The sequence below is a fragment of the Drepanopeziza brunnea genome (assembly GCF_022702325.1).
Source record: "Drepanopeziza brunnea f. sp. 'multigermtubi' strain 214-2 chromosome Unknown ctg1, whole genome shotgun sequence".
Lineage (NCBI taxonomy): Eukaryota > Fungi > Ascomycota > Leotiomycetes > Helotiales > Drepanopezizaceae > Drepanopeziza > Drepanopeziza brunnea.
In genome coordinates this window covers 1,491,467-1,499,367 of record NW_027094064.1, presented here as the reverse complement: position 1 = coordinate 1,499,367, position 7,901 = coordinate 1,491,467, and positions in this window count along the sequence as shown.

Here is a 7,901-nt window from a genome sequence, read left to right as displayed (position 1 = left end):
TTATTTATTTATAAAATGAATTTTAAAAAGCGTTTATATTTAAGAAAACACTTTGTTTCGTAATAACGGATATAAAAGTAGCAAAATCATTAATTATAACGAAAAGCTAGCGTAGCGTAATATTCTTAAGAGCTTTTAAAATTTTCGACTTAAGTTTAAAAGCTTTTTATCTAACGGTCTTTTTAAAAGTAAAGTCGTAAGTATAGCTTATAAGCTAAACTGCTAAGCTTCTGATCTAGCTCTTTACGCCGTAAAGTATTAAGTAATAATTAAAAACTCTGTTTTTTATTCGTAAACTACAATTTACAAGTCGTTTAGTATTAGCGTCGTGCTTAATCGCAATCATTTAAGCACTATTATTATATTTAAAAAGTTAAAAAAGTTTCGAGTAAGCGATAAGCTTATAATTTTCGTTTCGGCGATTAAGTAAAGCGGTAAAGTATAGCTTATAATAGCTTCGAAAGACTTATTAAATTAAAGAATGCATTATATTAAAAAGTGCATTAATCGAAGTTCTTTTTAAATCATTAGTCCGAAAGTAATACAAGTACATTTAGATCTCTTTATTTATAATAATAAAAAAGGTCTAGTTGCCGTGCTTATCGTTTAAAAAAGAAGCTTTTAATATAAGCTAAACTTTCGTATAATTATTCGCATTTATAGTATTAAAAAAGTTGTTCTTTTAAGCGGTGCTTATCAAGCTAATGCTTTAATTCAGCTTGTTAAAAGATATTAGCTTAGCTTTAAATTTAAAAGAGCTTAAGTTAAACATTCTTTTAATTAAAATACTGCTTTTAATTTTAATAACGAATATCGACTAGTTGCTCGAGTAAAGCATAAAGTTGTTAAAAGCGTTAATTCGGTAAGCTTTAATAAATCGATATAAATTAAAACAAATTATTAATATTATTTAGCTTTTCGTGACTAGCTTAAAGTATTTAATGTATTCGAAAGTGTAAGTTTCGTAAAAAACTTTATTTAATTAATCGACGGCGTTTAATAAGACTTTGCGGCTAAAGCGGAGCTTTGTTTAAACGTTTAAGTTAATAAGTTTTTTAAACTTATCTTCGAACTTTAATACGTTTTTCATTTCTAACGAGATTTTTATACAATTGCAATCGTCGTCGTTAAAGCTTTAATTAAAGATCTCGAATAATAAGAAGTAGTTTATTACTTTGCTTCTTTTTTTATTTACTTTTACTTAGCTATAGCGATCGAAAAGTCGTAAGATCGCGTTATTAAAAAACTCGTCGTTTAAAAGCTTACGGACTTAGCTAATAGCTTTTTTAATCAATTCCGTAGCAATATAAAAAGCGTTATCGATATTCTCGTTTAAGTTTAAGCGGTTAAAAGCCGATTAATAAAAGTCTTAATAAAAGTTGATAAAAGCTATATTTATATTTATAAAGTCTTTAATCTCGACGAGTCCGAAGAAGCGGTTTAATACAGCTTTAATTAATTCGTACTCGAAGTTGTTTCTTTTTTTAATAGTGTAGAAGGAAAGAGCTCCGATATATACCCAACGTCAAATCAAAAGATATATATAAATATAATCATAATAGAATCGTAAGTGAATAAGAAAAGAAAAGGAAGACGATCGAAAGACATTCGAATGTGTTTTGTAAGTACGTATATTGTATTATATAATGTGATATGATGCTAGTTCAAAGAAGAACCAATTACTCGTCTATATAAAAGCTTGCACGTAACTTAATTACGTGCTTAGCAAAGCTAAAGCATGCAACGCATTTACGTAATAAAAGTGCTTAGCATCCGTACTATATACATAAACAAAACAAATACAAAGCCTCAACTCTATTACATACGTCTTTTCTTCGAATCAGACTCGCTTTCGAGTTACTTTTTATTAAAGTAGTAAAGTTAAGTTTGCAAGACGAGCATATAACCGAATTGTATAATCGTAATACGGTTTTAAAGTATTACTTAATAATGCATCGCCGGATCGGTGTTAATACGAGAGCGTATATAATATAATAAAAAAGATAAAAATAATAACGAAAATATAAAATAATCTTTCGAGTTTAACTCTTTTTTATATTTTTTATAACACTTTTATTTAATTATAAAAACAATATTAACTCGAGCGTTAGTATTATCGTCAAGATAAGCGTGCGCCAGCTTAAGCGGTCAAGTAATAACGCATTACCGAATCGATAATAACGCAAATCTTAAAGCGGTAATATAATAAAGAAAATAAAAGCGGTAATATATATTCGAAGTCTTGCTATAAACAATTAACTCTTTTCTTATATCAACCTTACACCTTTCTATTTTTTCTTTAACATTACTATTGTGGTGGAGTTGGGGCTCTGTATTTGTTTTGTCTATGTATATAGTACTGATGCTAGGCACCTTTGTCACGTGGGTGCGCTGCATGCTCTAGCCTTGCTAAGCACGTGGTTAAGTCACGTAGTTAGGTCACGTGTAAGCTCTTATATAAACGAGTAATTAGTTTTTCTTTAAACTATTATTATATCATTATATAATATAATATACGTACTTATAGCATACATTCGAATGTCTTTCGATCGTTTTTTTTTTCTTCTTTTATTTACTTACGATTTTACTATAACTATATTTATATATATCTTTTGATTTAACGTTAGATATATATCGGAGCTCTTCTCTTTTATATATATTTAATAATTTACGTAAGGAATCGAACTAAAGGTTAGTCTTTATACTCTTTTTAGACTTGCTTTCTTTACGAGAAGCTATATATTCGGAGTTTACGTTATACGCTAAGCTATTAACTATATGCTTTTGCGGTATTCTTTCGAAAAGTATTCGATATACGCTAAGTTAATAATTAAATGCTTTTGCATATAAGCTTCGAAGCTATTGCTTTAAAAGCGATCTTTTTTCGATTTGTGTCCGTTAAGTATGCTATTTAATATACTCGATAAGTACTATTTAAAAAGTCGTTATTTTAATTCGAAGATCGAGCTAGCTAAAGTTTAATTCGATATCTATAAAGTTTTATTTACTTAAGCCACTTTGTATAGCGATACGCTTAAAGTACTATTCGTTTAATATACTTTACTTTCTTCGATTCAATATCGATTTTAATATAAGTCTGCTACTCTTTTTTCTTTAAAAAAGTAAGCAATAGCTAAGTATCGGAAATACTACGCTAAGCTTAAGAAGTTGAAAATTCAATACTTATTTCGCAACGGAGATTACGCATAAAGATCTCGATTTGCTTTCGAATATCTTTTGCTTTAGTAAATAAAAGATACGACGAGCGGAAATAAGTGTTATGCAATTCGGAACCGTTTCGGTGTTGCATTATATTAAAAGCAGGCTATATGCTTGCACGAAAGCTCGATTAATAATCGACTTCGTTTTTATTTCGATATACTTAATCTCGGCAATTACTTTTCCGCTTATTCGGATTTTACGTTTAAAAATTAAACGTATTATTAATATTATTTATTATATCGATTTAGTTTCGATTATTTAGTTCGAAGCGATCGATATTCGACTTTTTAATAAATTATTTTTAACGCATCGAGATCTTATATTTTTATAATATTTTTTTATATATTTAATATTTATTATAAATTATACTTATTTTATTTTTATTATTTATTTATATTTATATTTATATTATTTATATCATTCTCGTTCTTTTTTCGCATCCGTTTCGAAACACTTTTACACTTTAATCGATATTTATTTACTTAACTTAACGGCTTTACGTTAGAACTTTCGGAAATTAAAAAGAACTATAACTTCTTCGACTTAAAAAGACTTCGGACTTAACGAGAATGCTACTCGCAAGCTAATTGAAGACGAAGTGAAAAAGATTCAAGCTTTTTTACTTTTCGTAAATGCTTTGAATTACGTAAGTATCCGTAGACTTTTTTTTAAACTTAAAGCTTTTAGAATGCTTGCTTTCGATAAAGCTAATATTACGAATTATATTCGCTAGCTCGAACGAGCGTTTAAAGATTACGGTATCGTTACCGATTCGAAGAAGAAGCAATGCTTTATTAAATATAATATCTTTAGCTTTCTCGATTATAATATCCGTTGCAATATCGAAAGCTTCGGCGGCTTTTCGAACTCGAAAGTAACTTAAAACGACTTTAAATCGGTAATTAAAAAAAAGTATAAAGCTTTCGACTTAGTTAAGTAGAAAAATAATATTAGCTTTTTAAACGACTTAAGCAATAAATAAATAGCAAAAGAAAAAGCTTTTAAAGCAAAGCTTTTATAATTCACTCGTTAGTTTAACTTTACGAGCTTTGCTTGCTTTGCTAATAAAGATATTATTGATAAGCAATTAAAGTAAAAGTTCTTCGGTTGCTTATTATTATCGATGCAAAATCGAATTTAAAAAAACGTTAAATTTAAAAAAAATCATTTGCAAACGTATAATATAGTATATATTATAATTAGCGATTTAATTAAGCAAGAATAGATTATTGCGAAACGGATTAAAGAATACGGTTACGCCGAGATCTTTAAAGCTTTTTTTCGTTATGACTTTTATTAAAACGAAAACTTTCGTCTTTAAGTATCGTTTATTATCTTTAAGAGCAAGCAAAACCTATACGTTTCGCTCTTTTATAGCACTTACTTTGATAGTATTTATGCTTTTCTTTTTTATCGCGCAAGCATTACTATTGCGAATTCGATTACTTCGTTTATCGATCTTGACTTAAGGATCGAAGCTCTTACGAAACAGCTAGCGAAAGTTAATATTCATTTGAGACTTACCGACAGCTTCGCTCTTGTATTAAAAAAAGCTTATATAAATTTATTAAAAGCTGCTTAATATAAAAAGATTCAAAAGATCGTTTTGCATCGAGTTTACGAGATCAATACGGCCGATACTTATTCGAATTAAAGCTATGCTATATCGAAAAAGAAACGGTCTTTAAACGATTTTAATTGCATTTTCTATTAGTACTAGCAAACTTTTGATTTACTTAGCTATTAATAAAAGCCTTATAAATACTAAAATCAATGCTATTTATTTATACTTTAGTACGGATTAGCTTTTTACTTTAACGAAGCGGATTTAATATATATAAAATCGTATCGAAAAGAAATACTATCGATTTCGTTTTAATTTCGAAATAATACTTTTAAGTACGAGCAAGTTTTAAAAAAAGTTCGTAAGATAATAAATGATTTTAATCTTAAGCGTCGTTATAAAGCTTTAAAAGCACAACGAGAATTTATTAAAAAAACTGCACGAAAACGTATTAAAGCGCTTATTCGAGCAGCTAACGGCAGCAGTGCGGAAGCTTTTCGTATTAACGATTTTAATACTTCGAATATAATTCGCTAACGATATATTATATTAACGGATTTATATGCTCGCGTATTTAATACGAAAGCTATTATTATATTAATAGAAACTCGAACGCGTAACGCGGCTTCTCGAATTACGTTATACCCGTTAAAAAACGCTCTTTTAATAAAAGCAAAAGTCTAATTTACTTATAATTAGCTTAAAGTTATTTTCGTTAAATTAATAAAAATAAATAAACTCGAGCCCGCTTATATCGCGATTCTTAACCGAAACGCTTTACGATCGGAAGACTTACGGAATCTGCCCGTTATATTATTAAAAGCTCTTAAAGTTATACTTAAACTTAAAGCTAAGCTTTTTAAGACTATTAAATCATACGAAAAGCTTAGCAAAGTGATTTCTTCTTTAAGAATAGATTACGAAGCGATTCGTATTAAGCTTTTAAAAAGACGCGATTTGCTAAAGAACCTAACTTTTAATAAAACTATTGCGTTCTTCGCTATTCTTTTTACTTTTAAACGATCTTTTTCTAAAAGTATAATCGATAAAATAATTTAGCAAACCTTTATTAACGAAAGCGCTATTAATTGCTTTTAAGCTACGGTTAACGTTGCGGAAGCTTTAAAAGATTGCTTAATTATAAATAGCAAGCTTATATCGAAAGCGACGGATAATCCGGTAAAAAACGGACTTGCTTCGAAGCTTTAAAGACTTATTTAAAGAAAAAGTAATATCTTTTTATTTAATAACGATCTATTTTATAAAGTAATAGATCGCTTTATTAATAAAGCGTTTTATCGTAAAAATTTATTTTCTTTTTCTTCTTTTACTATTTCGATTTATAGCCGAATTATTAGAAAAGCAAACTTTACATAAGTCTTTGCTCGATTAAAACGGATTTTATATCGAAATGCTATTGCTTAGCGGTTTTAGCTTAAACGCTTATTTGAATTCTTTTAAATAACTAAACTTTAATTATAAAAGAATATCCGTAGCAATTAAATGAAGCACCGTCGACGTAATACGCTTTTCGCGTTCGAATCTCTTTCGATTTAAAAACGATTTTATTTTATTTTTATTATCGGCTTTATTCCGACTTTTTTTATAATTATATTTTACGGTGTTTTTTAGTTTTAATATCTTTTTTTCGATTAGTTTATTCGTAAAGATTAGCGTACTTTGCGAACCGCAAACGAAAATAATACGGAACTTTTTTTAACGGAAATCGGCTTTGCTTCGACGTTCGGCTAGCTATTCTTTAAATACTTTTATTATTATTCGTTAACTCTTAAAGTTATCGTTAGTATTTTCGGACAGTCTTTTATTATTAATGCGCGAGTTATATTTAATACAAATGCGGAAGTCAGCGTTATTATTTACGACGCCGCGGTTAAATTCGAAGTCTTTATAACTTACGATTAAAAGATAAGCTTTTAAATAATCATCGATTTATTATCGCGTTTTATCGGATACGCCGATAATATATTTATTAATATCGAAAGTGCTACGATTCGTATTCGATTTTACGTTATAAATTCGCTAAAGTTTCGACTTATATTCGATTACTTTTTTATACGCAAAGCAAGAATCGATCTTCGATACTTTTCGAATTATAAAAGTAGCTTTATTATTGTTATAATTATTAATTCGTTTACGAGCTAAGTTACTTAAGTTAAAGTAAACGATAAAACGAATTAATACGACGAAACCGTCGATCGCTTAAAAGAATAAAGTATAAGCTTTATTTATTACGATAAGTCTTCGAATAGTAACGGTAGCGATTCGGAAAACTAATAATCGGCTTCGTTAAAAACGCCGAAGTCGATATATTAAAAGCTTTTTGCTTTTCGCTTAATTTCGAAAGCGAAACGTTGTAGCATTAAAAAAAAGACGACTTTATTATTTAAAAGCAGTTTATTAATGTTTTTGCTTTTACGAAATGCGATTTATGCGATCTTTTAATAACTTATTAAATAAATGCCGTTAGCATTAATAATTTTATAATCCGCTATTACGATCATATCGATTATTAAAATTCGATACTTTATCGAACTCGAAAAAAGATTTTTTCGGATTTAATTAAAGTGTTTAATATATATAAAACTAAAGATAAAAAGATTAAGTTAATTAACGAAACAAACGGCGTAAAAGCAGTATTAAATAGCAAAGTTAATTAATACGAGCTATCGAAAGCCAAAAATACGTTATAAAAGCAAATAAGAAAATACAAGTAATACTTTTTTCCGCGTATTGCCGATATATTAAAAGGCTTTCGAATTATACTCGAACGCATAGCGAATTTAAATATCGATAATACATTACGGCTTAAAGAAAAAGATTTGTTTAAAAAGATAATATTAAGCAAAGAAAAATCAATCGCATTCGCTTAATAAAAGTGCAATAAGTTTTACGACGACGTATTATTATCGATTAAGCTTAAAACTATTTTATATACGGCTTAGCAAGCTTTTAATTATTCGTATTCGAAAGCTTTATAACTTATTATTATTAAAATGCTTTAAGACAAGCTAAATAAAAGAGTTTTAAAGTATTACGAAAGATCGTATCGGAATTAATAGTTCTTAATAGTTAAAAAGCAGCCGAGTTAATACCG